General features: G+C 51.8%; 1 long non-coding RNA gene across 1 annotated transcript; it reads right to left on the reverse strand.

The window, feature by feature from the left end:
• Positions 1–1,232: 1,232 nt before the first annotated feature.
• On the reverse strand, positions 1,233–2,733 carry LOC127060291 (uncharacterized). Its single transcript, XR_007779177.1, has 3 exons — positions 2,669–2,733; positions 1,942–2,002; positions 1,233–1,320 (listed from the first exon to the last, which is right to left on the reverse strand). It is a non-coding gene; the product is annotated as an uncharacterized LOC127060291 (long non-coding RNA).
• Between the last annotated feature and the right edge of the window lie 17,610 nt (positions 2,734–20,343).

Below are 20,343 nucleotides of genomic sequence, written 5' to 3' on the forward strand. Positions count from 1 at the left end.
CTGGACAGAGACAGAAAAATCTGAGAAGGCTGAAATGTAGAACAGAAGAAAGAGTCTTTTCTTGGTTGGGTTTCTCAATTTTCATGTCTATACTCCACCTACTGAGTCGTTTTCCTCCCTTCCCTCCTCCTCCTGGGGAATCGCCTGCAGGGGCACCTGGAGGGATACCAGAGTGGAGATTTTCGGCAGCCCCGTGTTACCCCTGTCACCTCCCACTACCAGGTAGCAGGGGCAGGACTCTTCTCACCCAGCCCAGGTTCTGGCACTGGCACAATTGGCAGCAGAGCTCTGAGCCAGGTCCCAGCCAGCCAATCCTCCTTACCCCAGGGCGCTGCCAGTCCTGCAGCTAGGGATTGATCCCGGGATTGACACCTGCAGCTGGGGGAGACACACCCAGGTCAGTGCACTCCCTTCTCCAGGTGCCCAAAGCCTGACAGTCCCCTGATGTTCCCCACCACAGGAACAGGCTCAGCAGTGCCTCATGTACCAGTGGCCTGAGAGGCCCCAGCTTTATGGGCAGAGATGATTTAGTGCCCTCAGGAATACGACTCTGGGGAAGCTGGGAAGACTTCCAACTCTTCCTTCCCCTCCCTATATATTAACTTTCCATGCATATGAAGCTGAAAGCTCTTCCAATCACCTCTGCAAATATTAATTAATCCTTGCAGCATCCTGAGGACCATTATTCACTCTTATTAAGCAAATATTATTAAATCCTTTTATAAGAGGTGAAGTGACTTTTCCAGGGCTGTGCCGGGCACAAGTGGGAGTGCACAGACTTTCTCTTGCTACTGTATTCCAGACCTGCCACTGCACAGGGGCAAAGCTGCTCATATCTGAGCTGGGGGCCATCTCTGAGGACCAGGGACCCCAACCACCCCCAGCACTGCCATGCCCTGTGAGGTACAAGTGCTCTGTGAGACTGTTTAGAGATGCACAGCACCTGGCAGCTCTGGCTGCACCCCAGAGCCATGAGAGCCCTCCCCACTCTTGACCACTACCCAGGAGTGTGTCCTCCATTTCAGCTGCCCCATTCTGGCTCACAGACACCCATGGGGATCCCCGTGGCAGTGCTGGGGCTGGACTTACTCTGAAGGAGCCAGTCAATGAAGGTGCTTGGGAATGGGGAATTCTGCAAAGAACAAGGAGGTGTTAGAGCATGGGAATGTGGAGGGAGGGCAGCAGTGTGGGGACATGGGATGGAAAATGGCATGGGACATGACTCTACCTGCAGATCCAGCTCCACATAGTGCCCAGATGTCAGTGGCAGTTTGGAGAGGGCAGAGTAGATTTTCCCCAGAAGCCCAAATGAGATGACACCTGGAGAGAGGGAGAGGCTGTCAGGGCTGGGCAGAGCTGTCTGTGGGTCACTGAGCCTGCTGGAGGCCTGTGCCCACCCAGAGCATCTGGCAGAGACTGGGAGAGCACTGTCCTGCCCAGCAAGGAGGAAAAACTCCTTGTCCTTCCTATAGATCTCAAACTCCCAGGGTTTCAAAGGCTCCCATGAAAGCTGGTACCCTGGAGTTCACATGTGCAGATCCCACCACAAGGGAAATGTTGGGGGGAACAGTTCTGCTTTCAGTGAAGCAGCAATTGTGTGTGAGGTTTGACATGAACAGAGATGGGGAAGGGAAACCCTCTGGATCTGTGGGGCTGCACCTGGCATAGCCAACTCTTGGCAGCAGCTTAGGTCTGGCCCTGGTTAGAAAAACACCTGTAAGAGCAGCAGGATTGTGGTGTCTGGCAGTGGTGGTGAGCCAGGACTGTGCTACTCACAGCAGCTTTGCCAGCAGAGAAAAGCTGCTCCTGCTCCATGCAGAGAGCCCTGCTTGCACAGCTCCAGCTCTCCTGGGGACACCTGCGGCCCATGGAGGTGGCCAGACACACAAACCCCGAGGGTCATTCTAAGACTCAATATAGAAAGAAAATGTAATGACTTACGGTTGAGGAATTGCAGATTGATGTTGATGATGCTGACCCACACGTTCACTAATGGGCAGAGCTGCAATGGCAACAAGTGGCACTCTTGGTGAGAACACTGTGGGTGCAGCAGCACATTCCCCAGCACCACTTGAGTTTCACAGATTTAAATCAGAATGAGACAAACACCCTGATTTCATCCAAGAGCATAGTTCTCCCATGGAAAAAGAGCTCTATGATTTGTTCAGCACCCTTCTCAAAATGGCACAGGTTCTGCTGAACAAGGTAAGAGATCCTCTAAAATGCCACTTTGCTCTAAACTGGGCTGTTGCTTCTATTCACCCCCACAGGGAGCAGCTGAGTATAAATTACCCCATAATATCACATGATGAAATCAAAATTACTCTTAATAAATTCTGACTATAAGGAAGATCAAGCCATTTTGTGTAGCTCACTTATAGGCTGCAGTCATTTACCTGTGCATGCACAAATATTTATTGTGTATGTATGTGTGTGTGTGTGTGTATATATATATATATATATATATATATATATATATATATATAAATTGATATTGATATTGTCCCTGCTAAGGGCAGGGAGATTGGAACTAACCAACCTTTGAGGTCCTTTTCAATCCAACCTGTTCTGTGATTCTGTGTGTGTGTAAATCTACCAGGCAGTTCTGGCAGGAGCACTGACTGCAGCTGAAATGCAGCTTCACAGCAAAGAATATTCAGACACTCACCAGCGCAGGGACGAGGGACTTAAGAGACTTGTTCAGCAAGCTGCTCACCAGATTGGTGAGAAGGCTGGGGAGGGAAAAGACAGATAAAAATCACCAGGGAAGTTGTCAAAACCCAGGACTTGACATCAAGAAAAAACTGAGCTCCTCTGTAGAGAAGCCCCATCCTCTTCTCTGATAAGAGATGCTGCAAGCCCAGAGCTCCCCCAGGCTTCAGCGGGAATTACAGATGCTCAGGACTTTGTTATCTGAATCCCAAAATCTGCTCGTTATGCTGTCAATCTGTGCCCAGATTTGAGACTGAAGTCCTGCCCCACTGCCCCCAGTGACCCCCACGCTCACCCCTTCCGCAGGCTGACGCTGAAGCCACCAAGGAGGTTGCTGCAATCCTTAAGCACCAGCTTAAGGTCACCAGGGGAGTCCTGGGTCAGGGCAATGTGTGATGTGATGTTTGCTTCTACTGAGGATCCGCTCAGAAACTGAAAAATCCTGGAAAAGAGGAAGTGACTTGGAAGGTTATGGAGGAAGCCAAAGCATCATCACCAGAGACCGGTGCCTGTGGCAGAGCTGCAAGCAGAGCCTTGGCTGGGACAGTGTTCCAGTTTTGGGACTTCTCTCAGGCTCCTTCTCCTGTAGCAGATCACAGAGCCATAGAATTGTTCAGGTTGGAATTTCCCTCTAGGATCAAGAAGCCCAGTTATCAACCCAGCACCACTAAGCCATGTTCACTAAACCATGTCCTCAAGAGCCATATCCACATGTTTTTTGAACACTTCCACAGATGGTGAGCATCTGTGGAGTGAGGACAGCTGGAAATGGTTCCAGAGAGAGGCAGCAGCACAGCTTTCCTCACCAGCCTGTTGCTTGGTGTTTGGGAATGTTTGTCCAGCACTCAGGAGTGTCCCATCTTCCCCAGCACCCTCAGGTCCCCATGGCCTCACTCTCTAGCCTCACTCACCCTGGAAAGCGGAGCACCAGCTTCGAGTACAGGTTCAGCACGAGCTCAGATCCACGAAGCACTTTCCATGACACTCGGGCGTTCTCAAGGTTCAGCACCTTCAGCCTGGGGGTTGACACCAAGGCAAACCCACCTTAAGATGGCAGGATCAACAGGAGCAGATCCTACAGTCCCATCTTTTCCTGCTCATTGTTTGACCTGTAGGTATTCCCAGGTAAAAGTGAAGGTGGGGAAGGACCAATTCCTACTCTGCTAATAGCCAATCTCAAAGCATGGTCAGGTTTCTCAAGGCTATATCCTCCTTAGTCTCAGCCATCTCCATGGATGGAATTGCCCCACCTGCTGTGTTGCCCCTGGCAGTGTCACACCACTCCCACAGATAAGACTTTTCCCATTTCTGGTTGGAATTTCCCCTGTTGCAGATTCTCATGTGAGCTGTGAGCCTAGGACTGGTGGTTTGTGTGAGAGGGAGGGTCTGATCCTCTGGATATTATGGGCCACCCTGCAGTGAGCCCCACCACGGGACTTCTGACTCACCAGGCGTAGCGTGTCATTTTCTGGGAGGCTCCACCACCCAAGAGTCCTCCTGCTGCACCCAGCAGTCCTCCTGCTTCACCCAGAAGACCATTGAGTCCAAGCAGACTTCCATTGCCTAGGAGACCTCCTTTCCCAAGAAGCCCTGTGCCGAGCAGACCTGCCTCTCCAAGAAGGCTGTTATTGCCAAGCAGACCATTGTTGAGGAGACCATTTCCAAGTCCCTCCCCACCAAGGAGGCCTGTTGCAAGGCCTTTCCCACCAAGGATTCCACTGCCAAGTGCTTCTCCACCAAGGATTCCACTGCCAAGGCCTTTCCCACCAAGGATTCCACTGCCAAGGCCTTTCCCACCAAGGATTCCACTTCCAAGTGCTTCTCCACCAAGGATTCCACTGCCAAGTGCTTCTCCACCAAGGATTCCACTGCCAAGTGCTTCTCCACCAAGGATTCCTGTGCTGAGGCCTTCACCAAGGAGTTCTTTCCCACCAAGGAGGCTTGTGCCAAGAAGCCCACTGCTGCCAGGCTGTCCTCCTGCAAAAGAAAGAAATTCCTGACTATCCTGTCTTTACTACCCAAAAATGCCCCTCAAAGCTGCTTTTACTGCCTTGCCCAGGGTTAGGGCTAAAACAATGGATAGTGTACTGAAAACGACAAAGCCCAGAGCTCCAGGCACACTGCAGCTGTGAAAGGCATCCCAAGGGGAGTGCAAAACTGCCACAACATGCCTGCCTCCAGAGCTTTCTTCTTGGAACCAGCCTTGGTTTCTATGCTGCTGTTACTGCTCTGCCTAGGGTTAGGGTCCCAAAACCTCTCTTTGCCAAACTTTCTTAGCTACAAGGCCTGTGCCAAGGACTCCAGCTCTGCTGGGTTCTTTTCCTGCACCAAGGGGACCTCCACTTTCTGCTCCACTTGGACTTTCTTTGCCCAGGAAGCCTTTGCCAACGAGCCCTCCTTCACCAAGAGCACCCTTGCCAGGCAATGCACTTTTTCCACCGATGAGAGCAGTGCCAATCAGGCCTGTGCCAAGAGAATCCCATTTCCTGGACTTCCACTCTTGGGAGGATTTCATTGGCAGGGAAGGTTGGTTTGGCCACCTCTGGGTGCTCTGCTGGTGAGCTCTCACAGGGAGCCCTGAGCATCCTTGAACAAAGCTGGATTCCTCATGGAGATGGGCCTGCCAGGAGGCAGCTCCCTGATGAGCAGAGGGACATGACATGATCCCAAAATGGCACAGGACTGTGCCATGACTCTCTCCTACAAACACAGAAAATATCTGAACTCACCACTGCTGGGTTGTGCTGGGTTCAGCAGGTTGAGGAGGCCCTGGGAGGGGGACAGGAGGGCCCCAAGAAAGACGAGACTCCAGAAGGGTGGCATGTCCTGGCACAGCACCTGTGGGAAGACTCACATCAGCCCAGGCACCAGTTTCACATGGGTACTGATAGCCTGGTCTCTGGTGCAGCTCTCCATCCTTCATGTGCACTGCCCTGTGCTGGTGGGGAGCTTCCTCCTGGACATACAGCCTCCAGACATCATGCCCCCATCCCAGGAGTCAGCCCTGAACTGCAGCCCCCTTTTCCTACCTCTGGTTATCAGGGAGCAGTGGAAGCCTGGTGCCACACTGCTCCAGAGCCACTGATGTCTCCACGCCTGACTGTGCTCCCCCCATGCAGAGCAGGGTGCCTGACACTGGAGGGAAGTAAAAATGCCACTTTAAGAGAGGAAGAGGGATGGAGATGAGGCAGGAGGACCTTGTACTGAGAGAGATGGATGTCTTCCAACCACTCTGAAACGGCCCTGAAAGAGGAACTCTCACAGGGGCACAGCCAAATAAAAAATGATGAGTGTCACAGTCGTGTCCTTCTGCCCACTGTGAAGAGCACCCTGTGTTATTAAAGCTCAAAGCATGGCCAGAATCAGACTCACTTTCCCGTGGGCAGGTTATTTGTTTTTCTCATCTTGTTCCACTCAAGCTGTGAAAAGAGTCTGTTTTCCCTGTGTTTGATCCACCCCCAGCCAAAAGAAAGTACCTTCAAGGACCTTCTGTTCCTGCCTGAGCTGGGCTTCTCAGGGTGACAGGGCAGGCTGGGGAGTGGTTGTTTATGCATGGAAAGGTGTTTGCAAAGAAATGAGAAAAGGGTCTCTCTGCATCACTGCCAGGGGTCCCAGCTCTAGGAGCATTTTCCTGGACAGCCCATGTCCTGAACAGACACCTCAGCTTGTCCCTTCTGAGAAAAACAATGTACAGGGTACAGATTGCAGAGGTTCAGCACTGAGAAATAACATTATTTAGGTCAGACTGAACAACTTCTTTATCTCTTTCAGATACTTTAAAAAAACCCCTCTATGACAGTTCTTGGCACAATTAAATTAGACTTTAATTCACTCGACTGTCTTTTACATTTTCCCTTTGATCAGCACGTAATGATGCACAGCTCCTGTAGCTGTGATTATTGAACAGGGGAGAAGGAGAGAGGCTCGAGCAGCTTCTATTGAAAATCGTGTCAAATAAAATCAGTGGGATTTGTTGGAGGGGCTCTGAAAGACGTGTGCAGCATTGCAAAAGGGTACCAGAATGGATGTCAGGGCTCTTAGAAGAGCTCTTAGAGAATACGTGACCATGGAGGCACCTATCTCTGCAGTTATTAACAATATCTGCCAGGGTGCTGCTCCTCGGTCATGCACATTTCAGTGAGCCAAGCATCTTGCACATGCAAAAGGCACGTCTGGCTTTGCAGATAAACACTTATTTTACACCAGCTGAGATGAGGTCTGGAGAGCTGAAAATTGCTCTGAATTCTGGTCACCAAGATCATGAAAAAAATCCCAGTCCTTTCTGCCAGCTTAGTCATTATCACAAACTTAACAACAACAGGAATAAACGTGGAATTTAACAAGCAAGAGCTCTGCTAGCTTTAAAAATTAATTTTCATAAATGATTAAATGCTGCTACAGAAATCAAAGGAAAGCATCATTAAAATTCCTGCTTTTCAAGCTGAGTTATTCTGTGCTGTAGGTCTCCTGATGGAGCTGGCATGGTGGCCACGGTCCTTCAGTGCCACTTACCTGGACCCTTTGATGTCGAGGTGGAGCTGCCCATGGTCACAGCTCCTGGCAGCTGCTTTTATATACCCGAGCTGCAGGAATGAGGAAAGCCAAGGAAAGGATGGAGCAGGGAGAGTTCCCTTTTGCTGGCTGTGAAGTGTGACCCCTGCAGCAGCCTGCCCCTGAACACATCTTGCTGTGGCCAGCAGCATCCAGCCAGCCCAGCAGCTCACCCCTCACCCTGGGTATGGTGCCCACCCACTCTGGGAAGTGTCCCAGGGCTGGTTCAGGACAGCTCTGCACCATCAAATGGAGCAGAATGAGTCCAAGGACAGTGAGAGGCGAGCAATTACCTCCCAATGAGCTAATTACATACAGAAACCTCACAAATTGCAAAACAAATGAAAGAGAGTGTGGCTTTGTGGTGCACCATCAGCTCTGAGAAAACTGCCTGTGCCCCAGAGGCAAGCAGGAGCTGGCTCTGCATCCAAGGAAGAGCTCCACAGTTTAAAGGAGGCTTGAGAGCCAGCAGATAAAAGAAAACAGGTAAATAAATAGAGAGGAAAGGAAAAGGGACATCAAAGATGTCAGAAAAATCTGATTCTGATGTTCCAGATGTGTTTCAGGCTGGACAGTCTCACAAGCAGTGGTGCTGCAGCTGTCCCAGCTACTCCCTCTCACCCCAGGAGCAATGGGTGGCTTTAGAGCCTTAAACTTGCAGAAGTTTCATGTGGTTCTTGCAGAGTTCACAGGCATTGCTGGGTGATTTCCCCCCCCCCAGTCCCTAAGTGCTCCCAGGACGAAGCCCAGGGCAGGTGAGGGTGCGATGGGTGCCCAACATGATCAAGACATCCCACAGCTTTGGGCCTGGGCCCTGAAGAATCTGACACATTTGGGTCCAACACAGCATTTGCTGGCAGAGCTCTGCACCCCCTGAGCTGGGGGCAGACAAAGGGGACTGCAGCCCTCTCACCTGAGGTCTGCCCTGAGCCCAGGGCTTTCACCAGAGCTGGCCACCCCCAGAGGCTTGAGCACCTGCTGTGGCCACAGAGAGGGCTGGATTTTTATTGAAACTGAGCACAAGAATGCAAAGTACACCCACACCCTTCCGAGCACCCACAAAAGAGTTTGAAACACAATGTTCCATGGGAAACACACGTATCTTCCTTCTGCTCACGAATGCAGGCAGGATGCAGCATTTACAGGGATAACACCAAGCTGCTGCTGTGCCATGTTGGGTGTAGAGAGACACTCAGGATCCTCAGGCAAGTGAAGTCAATTTTCAGCAGCCTGGGGAGGGGCTCTCCCAGCACACCTGTGGGACACAAACCAGCCCAGCACAGTGCCACAGGAGGGGAGGGCACTGCTGAACTTCTCCCCAGGTCTCAGCCCCAAACTCCATCCCCTCTATGTGCAAGCCCCTGTCTCCTCAGGGTGTCCTGTGGTCAAAAAGAGGTCAGGGCTGGGGTGGCTCCTCCAGCCTCTGACCAGGCTGCAGCTCAGGGAAACTGGGCTTTCCATCTGTGGAGAAACTATGGAAGGAATTTCTGCATGGCTTGTTCTTTCATACACTTGTTATTCAAAAGGCAGAGGGACATCACCTGGGTGGATCACCATCACCTCTGCTGCAGCTGTGAGCTGAATCAGGGTATGCCTTGAGAATCTGGCAACACCCAAAAGTGAAAAGTTTCTGCTGGTGGAAGTACAAACAGTGACCAGGAGTTGCAGAGTAGGCTGCCCACCGATGCAGCAATTGCACAGTGCTGCTCTCCAGGACAGGTCTGATCCTGAATTCTGGCAACCCAGCACAGCTGTATCTCAGCTGAAGAAGTCCATCAGGGGGCCCAGTGGGAGGAACTGGTGTCCACTGTGGGTGGCAGGGGGGCCTGGGGACAGTCTCTGGCTTTCCCAGGGGATAGTCCACCAGGCCTCCAGCCACATGCCCAGTGACAGTCTGGAGTCACAGGGGAAGGAAACACAGGTCCAAATGTTTGCAATATTTGCCTTTACGGTCAGCTTCACGCTCCCTCGCTGTGGAATGGCTGCACGCACGGCCTCGCCAAGCCAGCGCCCGTGACACTTCCTTCTCCAAAAGTTTGTGAAACATAAACCCTGCTGTGCTCTCCCATGACAGAGAGGCATGAAGCCAGGATCTCTGCCAGCTTCCACAGCCCCCTGCCCAGCTGCATACGGCTGAAGGAGACCTTGATAGACCTAAAGGAAATAACCCAAGCCCTGTGCACAGGCAGAAGGAGAAGATGCAGGATTCACATTCAAGTCCACCTTGAGAACTGGCCAGTTACCAGGGGAAGGCTGGACAGGGTGTACTGGATGCTGTCCACAAATCCAGGGGCAGCAGTGCTGGAGGGAGAGGAAGGAATCAGCAATTCCTTGTTGGACTTGACTGCAAATCTCCCTCCTTACCTGAAGCTCCTTTTTGTTGTCATCTTATTGCAGGGGTTCCATACTGTTGTCTCCTTATCACAAAGGTTTTGTGCCTTCTTGGTGTTTTGTGTGGGCAGCTCCTCAGAGCACTGACTCTTTCTTCTTCACAAAGCAGCCAACTGACTGCAGCTCCCTTTTCACCCAGCCACCCCACTCTTTTATAGCACTCTTCTTCTCTTTGGTTACAGCTGTGACCTGTTAAAGTCAGGCCTGTTCCTAATCTTTGATAATTGTCCCAGCTGCAACACCTTAGGGGTAAGATGACTTTCTACCCTATCTTTATTTTCTTATATTCTATCCCCCTGCACCTTTTCATCCAGAAGATCCTGGCTTTCAAGTGGGCTCTGGGCAGGGAGCTCCTGCAGACCTCTGCTCCTGGCAGATCTGGAGCCAGAGCCACACACAGTCCTGCTTGGCTCTGCCAGGCTCTCCCTGGGCATGGGAATGCTGGGCACCTGGAATGGTAGCCCTGCTCTGGGTCTGGCCCTGGGCACCTTCCTCAGAGAAGGGAGGAGAAGCAGGAGCCCAGGGCATGGCTAGAAACACCCTGGGGCTTTCAGGAGGAGGACAGATTCCATGAGTCCATAGCACAGACCAGGACATCATTAGAAACTCTGCATTTGGGCAGACCTTGCATTGGGAAGGAAGGAGAAGCTTCTCCCAAGCTGGTGGAGACATGGAATGTGTCTCCCATTGATCCCAAGGTAGTGGGTGGATGCAGCAGCCCTGGGACAGTGGCTCTGCCTCTGCTCCAGGCACCAGTGATGCCACAGGGAGCTGCACCACATCTTTTCAGACTCATTCCTCCTTCCCAGAATGTTTTATTTTTCCAACTTACCAGATTAGGAAGAAGTCTGTTCAGGACACTTGCCAATAAATTATCCACAATTGGGAGCAGGCTGTGGAAAAATAAAGGAGCACCATGAAAACAACCTGCTGCAAAGTAAATGGGTCTTGTTAAACAATTCCCTGTGAATAGCGTGGAGCACAGACCTCCCGGAGCAAGGCAATTGCAGCAGCAGAGTGAATCGTTTCTGCTTGGATTTTGCATGAGATAACTGTAATTTGCATCCCAAAATAGCCGATGGGAAATTTATTGCTGCCTTTTATCTGCTGGTGTATAGTCTCCTCAAATGAGCAGAGAAAATCTCAGGCTGAGTGGTTCCTCCACTTCGTGCTCACGTCTCAGAAGACCCCTGTGCCATGTTCATTAAAATAACCTCTGAAGGTGGCACATGGGACAGAATTGTGCCCTGAGATCTTTGGGATAGCTCACCACTCGCTGTGGCTGTGTGAGGGGTGCACAGGGACCAGCAGCACTGGCCCTGTGACAGGGCTGGCAAGTGGCTGTCACCTGCAGGCATGGTGGGAGGGAGGGCTGGAACAGGGAAATGCCCCGGTACATTTGCAGGGCATGGGTTGGGGCTGGCAGAACTTGATGGCGAGGTGGCTCACGCCGGCAGGGGACACCTCCATCACTCACCCACTCAGGAGTCTGATTTTAATGCCACCAAATAGCCACAGCAGCAGCTCCAGCCCCACCCACCTCTTGCCATTGAGGACACTGTAGGGGTTCAGATAAGCACCCGTGCCAGGCAGGAGCTGCAGGGACACCCTGGGGAGCGTCAGCTCCAGCCACAGCAGGAGGGACACTGCGGGTGACACCTCTAAGCGCAGCTGTGCTCCACCGGGGTTGGGGGAGTCAGAGGCCAGTCAGACCAGAAATGCCAAAAGACACCGAATTTTCTCATTTATTTTCCTCTTTAAGTTACTTTCCACTTTTTTCAGGGGCTTGGTTTTTTTGCCTTTTTTCCTTCTGCTTCTGCTGGGCATCCAAGCGCAGCCTAGCGCTGGGTGAGGCGGGAGCGGTGCTCGGCAGAGCGCAGTTCGTGCACCCTCTATGGGCAAAGGCTCCGGCACTGCCGCCTGCTCTGCCCTTCCCTGGCAGCCTCAGGAGCCTCCTCTGCCCTGCAAACCTGCGGGACTTCCAGAGCTTTCTCCTTTCAAGAGCCTGGCCAGTTGAAATTTTAATTACATTTAAAACAAAACTACTCCCGACTCAGTTTGGAGGGGGAGGTTTGCTCACAAGCATCGTGCTCTTCTCCTTCCCTATGCAATTCCCTGCCTTTCCTGGCTGATCACGGTGCTGGAATGAGGGTGTCAATCCCAAAGGACCCCCAGTGGTCCCTGTCTTCCAGAGCAGCACTGGTGACCCACCATCACTCAAAACTCCTTTACTTTTACTCCTTTACTTACTCCTTTACAGCCCAGCCTGAGCCCAGCTCACCCTCAGGTGAGTTGTGCAAATTAAGGCTGAAATTGTATCAGTGACTCACACTGACCTTTCTTATTAAAATAGCCCAGTTTTAACCTTATAATGGTAAAAATAACCAGAACCTCAAAAGGATAGCACGACACAAAACCACCTTAAACTTTCATGTTAAATGAATGGATTTTCAGAACAGGGTTTTCATTTTGCTATAATGACCTATTTTCTGATCTTTCAGACTAGTCACTAAATATAAACTGGAATTACTCACTTCATTCTTACTATTGTTGTATTTATTCCCATGTTTTTTTTCTTGGCTCACTAGAGTATATCATAAAGTTTGGGGTTAAAACAAAGCTCACAGTACCTTGTACCACTTTTTGAACTCTTTTTATTTACCTGACCTTATCCTGAATTTCAAGCCTGGCTTTGCTCAGCTCCTCCTAAAGTGAGACCTTATGCTGGTCCCTGGGCACTTCTGCTTTAACCCACACAGCAGATCCTTTTATAGTGAAGATGCTGCAGGAAAAGTGGAAAGGTGCTTGAATTTCCAAAGCTGGCTAGTGGATTGAGGGTGTAAAGCACCACTTGTGAGTTTCATATATTCCATTATAAATAATGACTTGTAAACCAGGGAAAAGCATGGAGCAGCAGGTTACTGGACAGCCAGTGTCAGGCAGCTCTGTTCCCAAGAGCAGGGCAAAAGGGAAGGAAAAGGTGTGTGAGGCTCTGAGGCTGCAGCACATGAGGCTGCACTCACCTGAAAGAGAATTCTGGGAAGTCTGCTTCTTCCACAGAAATCCCTGCTGGCACCTGCCCATGGGCTGGCACACACAGGTTACCACATCAGGGGAATTTTTTAAGTTCCCAGGAAGTACGTGGGGAGGCTTTGGAATAGTACCAGGAGATTTTTGTCTCCTTTACTGCTCAAGAAACCTCGAGAAGTGGCTCCTGAGACTCGTCCCACCCATCCTGCAGCTGCCAGCTCCTTCCCAGCAGATGGTGTTTCCTCCAAAAAACCCCTGTGCTGGGACATTTCCACAGCCACTCCTGGCCATAAGGGCACCTTTGTTCTGGTGTCCTCAACACTTAACACCTTTGTGAGATCAAATGTGCTTTTTTTGACAACCTGGTGTGTCTTACACAACAAGGGGATCATACACACCTAAACAAATCCCCATGGAGTGTGTGCTCACGTTATCTGTGCAGAGCCTTGCACAACCAGCACCAGCAGGCTCCTGTGAGACCTGCTGCCAGCGGGAGCTGCTCCAAAGGAGAGATCAGCAAGAGCTGTGCCAGCACTGCACCACAAGCTCTCCTCTGCCCCCCACCAGTCAGGCATGAAAGATGGGCTGCAGCAGGGCACCCATGTGCTCCCAACCCAGTGCCCCTCTGAGAGGCTGTTTCACACCTGGTGCCACAGGCTGAGCTCCAGAAATGCTCTCTTTAGGTCCCAGTTTGTCCTCTGAAGGCACAGCCTCCCCACCCATCCGTGTGCCGTGTGGCACAGGGGCATGGAGCAGGTAAACAGCTGTGGGGAGCCAGAAACTCAGATAAATAAATATCCAGAGAGGAAGCTACTGTGACAGTGAGAGATTTTATTGAAAGAGCAATACGAGAGCAGCCTTTGTGCCTAAGAGCTCTGCCTCCTGGCTATGGATGTTCAAAGTGGCCAAAGGAACCCCCAAACATCCACCAGCCAAGCAGTTTCCCACATGATGCTGGCCAGAGGCTGCTGCCTGTCCTGCTCAGGCCACAGCCACAGCACAGAGCAGCACTGGAGAGAAAGGAAGAGAGAGAGAATGGAGCAGAGCAGTGCTTGGGGGACATGTGCTGCCTCAGAAAGGGAGCAGCATCGAGGTTCCTCTCGAGCAGGATCTTCCTAGAGAGCTCTGGCCGGAAAACTCGTCCTCCTGAAAGAAGTAGAACAAAAACTGCTCAGTTTTCTCATCCAGACTCACCAGCTTTTTGCTGTATCCCAGGTGAGGTTTTCCTGTGGAAAACCAGCAGAGGGAAACTGAGAGCAGCCCATGGGAAATGAGGCTGGCCAGGGTGGTGTGGGGCTGTGGGATCTGCATGTCCCAGCTCTGGGTGGGCACATTCCCACCCCCAGGACACAGCACAGTGGGAAAACTCAATCCTTACATCAGTGATGTCAACTTCAGCATTCCTGAGGTTGATGTTGAGGATGTTGGGCAGTGGGACTGACACACGGAAGGCATCTGCAAAAACAGGTGTAGGAATCTCATCACAGGGATGAAACCCGGAATGGAGGCAGGAACGGGGGGGAGAGCCCCAAATCCAGCTGAATCTGAGATGAGAGGGGACCCTGGCCCCCATACCTTGAACAGAAGGTACATATACAGCTGTGAGGACCTTCTTGAGCCATCCTGCCAGTGAGGAGGCCTGCAGGGAAGAGGATGTGTCAGAGCAATGGTTATTGGGCCCTGTCAGGGTCATCAGTTGAGTTCTACTCAGTTTGCTATCAAATACAAGAACTAGGAAGCTTCCTTAAGCCTCCTTCTGTGAAACACTCCCAGGACTGAGGGTGGATATGTTCTTTGGGTAATTTCTTTTTAATTATTCCTCCCCCATTCCCAGCACCCCAAGTCAGGATATACACCCAAGTGTCACTGCTGTAGAGCACAGGGGATCTGCAGGGCAGAGGACAATTGGCCTCTGCCAAGAGAAGCAGAAGGATGAAAAGTGAAGAATGAGCTTGTGGATTTCCTCCCCCTCTCGGAGCCTCTGGCCATTGCATCACTCACTGCAGCACCTCGACCCAGTGCATGCACTTACACTGGCAGCATCAAGGCTCCCAGGGAACTGTGTCAGGTTGATGCTACAAAAGATAAAAACAAGGAACAGTTGGGGTGTGTTGGTGCAGCCTCCTCCAGGCCCTTTCTTTTCTCACCCTCATAAAAATGCAGGATTTTAAAATTAGAACAATTTTTTTACAATTCTCTCATCATGTCAACCACGCAGTTGATGTGAGGTTGGGGCTGGGAGGGGGCAGGAAGGCTCCAGTAGCCCTTGACATCTTTACCATGTCTGCATCACTGTCCCCCACTAGCCCCATTATGTCCCCAGGCAGAGCCCCCCCACCTGCAGAGCTGGCTCTACCTGTCAAGAGCCAGGGAGGTTTGCAGTTTGCCGTCAGAGACTGATGGGGTGATGTTCAGAACAATGTCCTGGAAATGGAACAATGAAAGAAATGAGGTTATTCCCCTGCACAGCTCCCAAGACTGAAAAGTGTATTTGTAAATTACCCATTCTGAGAAAAAACACTTGTCTGTGCCGAGAAGCCACATTTTTGTGACAGATGGCATCATGTATCTCTCTCCCCAGGGTTTGCCTTCCTGTCTTTATTTTGTGTTATTCCTGAAACATTTCACTTACGCTTTATGCTTGGTTATGAGCTTGTTTAAAGGACTGGGCATCACCGTTTTGACGATGCAGTAAATACAAAAGTACAAACGCTGCAGGGCCAAGGGTAGGGCAAGCCAAGGGGATGCCAGCAGTGATCCAGCCTCAGCCAGCACCCTGTTACAGGCATCTCATCCCCCAGGAGCTGACTCACCACATTGACAGAGAACAGAAGCCCCTGGGGCGTCTGCAGAGCAGGGCTGACCACGTCGACAGTGGCCTTGAGGGTGACAGTGGCCCTTCCATCCCTCACAGTCACCACTGGCTCATTCCTTACTCGGACACGCAGCTCCAAGGGCAGGGAGCCAGGGAGGGCCCGGCTGAGCTGCAGGGACAGAGGAGGTCAGGGCGAGGGTGGGGTGAGTGAGGGGCTGGAATCAATGCACATGGAGAAGGTGACTGACCTGGGGGATGAACGGGAAAAGGGCAGACACGGTCAGCGAGCTGCTCTGGGGAACCTGTGGGAACAGCACCGGTGACATCGCTGCCCGGGAGGGGTTGGGCAGAGCCCACACCCAGCTCAGCTGGACCCCACAAACTCGAGCAGGCAAAGGTGGCCACCCTTGGGTCACCCAAGGGCAAGCAGGACACTGACCTGGCCTTGCAGAGGGGAACGGCTACCCGTCAAGCTGGTGATGCTGAGGTTGAGGGCTCCCTGGCCCTGGAGCTGCTCCAGCAGGGCACCGAGGGTGTCCTGGGAGAGGCTGAGCCGGGGCGGGCGGCCGGTGGCCAGCTGCAGGCTGGCAGTGAGTCCCTGCTTGGGGGTCACCACGCCATCCCTGGCATTCTCAGAGAGGAGCTACAGGGGACAGAACAGGGAGGGACGTTGGTGGGACTCGGAGGGCACCCTGCCTGCCTGTGCACCTCAGGGAGAGGCTCTCACGAGGTTTGTCTGCATTAAATGATGACAGGGCTGCTCCAGGCTCCTCTGGCACAGGCAAGGGCTGCACCTGCTACACCTTCCCCACTGAAACACTGCCACATATCCTGATTGGAAAGACACATTGCTGATATTTTATGCATGATTCTGGTCCCTGTCAATTACCAAACTTTGACAAACCACTTATAAACAGAATGTGCCTAGAAGCAGTGACTGCTGCTCCTGTATGAAATTAAACTTTTCTGATTAAAAACTATGAGAGTGCTATAATTATGCTTAATTAAATAGCATCAAGCCACTCTTGATCATGCCACCATCAAGGATTAACAGGAAAAAAATAAAAACAAGACCCAGCAGCAGCAATAGCAGGGATGCGGCTGGAGCAGACTCATCAGAACCTTCCTGTGAGCAATGCCTGAAGGCAGCTGAAATGTGAGTAGCCTTTGATAAACATCCACCATGTTCCAATGAATCAAAGTCAAAGGTTTTGGGACCAGGGAACACAGTGTCACTTACATTCAGATCCATCTGGATGGCATCACCACTGAGGATGGAGAAGGAGGGCAGGTCCCCCAGAGCCCCGAGTGGGAGCATCTCTGTGAACACAGGGAAGAGAGCTCTTCAGCTGCAATGGCAGGGGATTCTCCCAAATCCCTTGGTCCCAAGAGTTACTGGAACCAGCAGCAGCTCCCACCAACAGCGTCCCCAGCTAGAAAAGCCACTAGAAAACAATAGTTTGCAGCAAACGTATAATTTCTAAAAGCAACCATTCCTGCAGTGGGTTTCTGTTGGAAGAGCTGGCTGCCACTGCTGGGGCAGGGAAACTGAATGTTGGGTTTGAGCTGGGAGCTGTCGTTTTAGAAAATTACTAAAATATTTGCATTTACCTAATGTAAAAATCAAGCAATGCTAAGGGCAGGATGTCACAGGAAGGAGGGGAACAGGAGGTGTCAACTTACGGTTCCTGGAGCCGAGCAGGGAGCTCAACACCTTGAGCTTGGCGTTGATGATGTTGCAGCCCTGGGGAAGCAGAGGGGAGTGAGAGGGTCCTGGGACCTGCTGCACCAGTGGGTGACATAGCACCAACACAGGCAGTGACAGAGGGCTCTGCTGGGCTGCACATGTGGGCAGGGCTGCTGCAGGCAGTGCTGGGGCACATCCCATCACACAGGACTCAGCATCCCGTGGGTGAGCAGCCCTCTGAGCCAGCATGGGTCTCACCTGGGTTAGTGGCTGCTAAACCAGCGCCTGGCTCAGAAATCTGTTTGCCAGCCGAGCCTGGCACAGGTGCTGGTGCTGGTGCCTTTCAGCAGGAGGAGAGGCTGATCGCCCTGCTGAGCTCACAGCTGTGCAAATATCCACATCCATGGGGCAGCCTGGCCTCCTGCCTGCCCTACCCAAAGTGCTGCCTGCCCACCCAGCACTGTGCATGAAGGTGGCTCTGCAGACTCACCAGATCCTTCAGGGTATTGCTGAGCAGGCGTTTCAAAGGCTCTTCCAGAACTGGCACTCTGGGTCTGGTAACAGGAAAATAGGAAATAGCAAGTGACAAAGATTAATGCTGGAATGTAAGGGGACTTCACACAAGAGAAACGTGAGGCTTCTCTTGCATTGTCCTTACTTAGTGCTGAAATATTAGCATTACCAAGCCCTCTGAATCCTGCCCAGTGCTAGGTTCTCCACACCCAGAAATGTTCTTTTCATAGCCAAAATTTTAGAAAAAGGTCAACAGTTCCCCTCTGAGCCCGACAGCTGGATCACCTTCAAAGCACCAGGCAGAAAGCTGCTGCCATCAATGACCAACAGCACCCACTGCCACAAGAGCCACGGGCTAGCCATGGGCCACCTGCTCACACAGATGTTCCCTCACACCTGATTCATACCTCACATAGGTGTTTATGTCAACAGTCTTGCAGTTCAGAGCGTTCTGGTGAGTTGTCCACGTGTCCTGGACCAGCATGGTTGCATCCACCTCCACCTGCTCACAGAGCAGCTGGCCCGGCACGCTGCCCAGGGGAAACACAGCAGGCAGCTCAGGACACTTGCTGACCATCTTCTTTCCAAAGAGATGGTGCCCTCCTGCCCCAAGCTATCCCCTGATGGACATGCCCTACCTGCTCTCTACCAGCAGCTGTGTGTTGAAGTCCACCTGGTGCCCAAAGCCTGGCAGGGAGCGCAGACTGATTTTGGGGAGGGTGTTGTTCACAATTCTCAGTCTGGATGGTTGCAACAATGAAAAAGCAGTGAACAGCACATTTGAACAGCCCTGTCCCCTCAGCCCCCAGCACTGCAGCTGTGCTCTCGGGGTCCTCTTCCCCCTGGGTCATCAGGCATCCCCCCCAGCCAGGAGCAGCTTGTGGCACATACAAGGCACCCTGGGATGCCAGGCAGAGGCAGAAACTCCCAAGAGATGAACCCCACTCCCATTTATGAACCCACCCCAGGAGAAGAGGGAGAGAGCCCTGTGTGTGCAGGCTCCAGGACCTCCTTTCCCCAGCATGGCTCAGACACACCAGGCTGCTCAGGGTCACCATCTCCCACTCGCACTCACCCTATGAGTTCTTCACCATTTTTGCCAAGAAGGCTGCCAACAAGACCGTTTTTGCCGAGGAGACCGTTTTTGCCAATGAGAAGCTCAAGGACAGTGTCAAGGAGAGTATCAACAAGGCCATCTTTGCCAAGGAGACCATCAACGACACCACCTTTGCCAAGGAGACCACCGAGGATGCCATCTTGGTCAAGGAGACCACCAACTACACCACCTTCGCCAAGGAGACCACCTAGGAGACCATCTCCACCAAGGAGGCCATTTCCACCAAGGAGACCTCCAACGAGTCCTTTTTCCCCAAGGAGATTGCCTACAGGACCATCTTCACCAAGGAGACCTCCAACAAGTCCTTTTTGCCCAAGAAGACTGCCTACAGGGCCATCTTCACCAAGGAGACCTCCAACAAGTCCTTTTTGCCCAAGGAGACTGCCTACAGGACCATCTTCACCAAGGAGACCTCCAACAAGTCCTTTTTGCCCAAGGAGACTGCCTACAGGACCATCTTCACCAAGGAGACCTCCAACAAGTCCTTTTTTCCCAAGAAGACTGCCTACAGGACCATCTTCACCAAGGAGACCTCCAACAAGTCCTTTTTTCCCAAGGAGACTGCTGACAGCACCTTCTTTGCCAAGGAGACCCCCAGTGAGTCCTTGCTTGCCAAGGAGCCCACCAAGCAGATTGCCACTAAGGAGACCACCTGAAGCTCTCTGGGGAACATCTTTGGCTGGTGAATCTTTAAAACCTGAAGAACAGAATCAGAGGTCACTGTGAGCTACACAAGGTGTGACAGCCTGGCTTTTCCCTCACTTCCTCTCTCCCTCTTCATACAAAAGAGGTGGTGTCACCAGCCTCTGTAAAGTAACTGAAGTGCCATCTCAAAGTCCTTTATAAATGCAAATTACTTGCATTGCCACTATTGCTGGGTAGATCTGCACCAGCTTGTGATTTTCTGACCATGGTCAAGAGACAAAAAGAGCAGAACTGGCCTCAAAAGAAGGATAAATCCTGTCTCTTACATACACTTACCATTCATATCTGGTCTGGAAACCGAGAGTGGGATTATAAATCCTTGTGAAGGGATCAGCAGGCTGTTGAGCAGGACAACAGTCCACAACACCGACATCTTCGGTCCTGATAACTGTGGGAAGTGATTGCCATGAGTGCAGTGCTGGGAGAGCAAGCACCAGCCCATGGAGGGAGGACAGAGAAGGGAGGGAGGAGAAAGGAGGGAGGGAGAAAGAAGGAATGTCAGGGAAGACAAAATCGGGGAGGAGGCTGCTGGCATCTCTCCTGCCTCCTCATCACACTGGTGATGATGGACAGTGACACTCCTGGTGGCTCTTTCCTGCAGGAGGAACCTGAGTGTCAACACCAGTTACTCCAAAGGCCGATGGCCAGAGCAGTCAGGGGGAGAGCAAAGGGTGGTTGGGATGTTCCTGCTGTGACCCCCAGTGCTGGTGAGCAATGGCGTGACTGAACTGTGTGATTTGGGACTCATCCACCCTGGATGGGGATTTCTCCAAGAAACAAATCCTGCATGCCACAGAAGGGGAAAACAAGACATTTCTGACA

The sequence above is a fragment of the Serinus canaria genome, chromosome 20 (assembly GCF_022539315.1).
Source record: "Serinus canaria isolate serCan28SL12 chromosome 20, serCan2020, whole genome shotgun sequence".
Lineage (NCBI taxonomy): Eukaryota > Metazoa > Chordata > Aves > Passeriformes > Fringillidae > Serinus > Serinus canaria.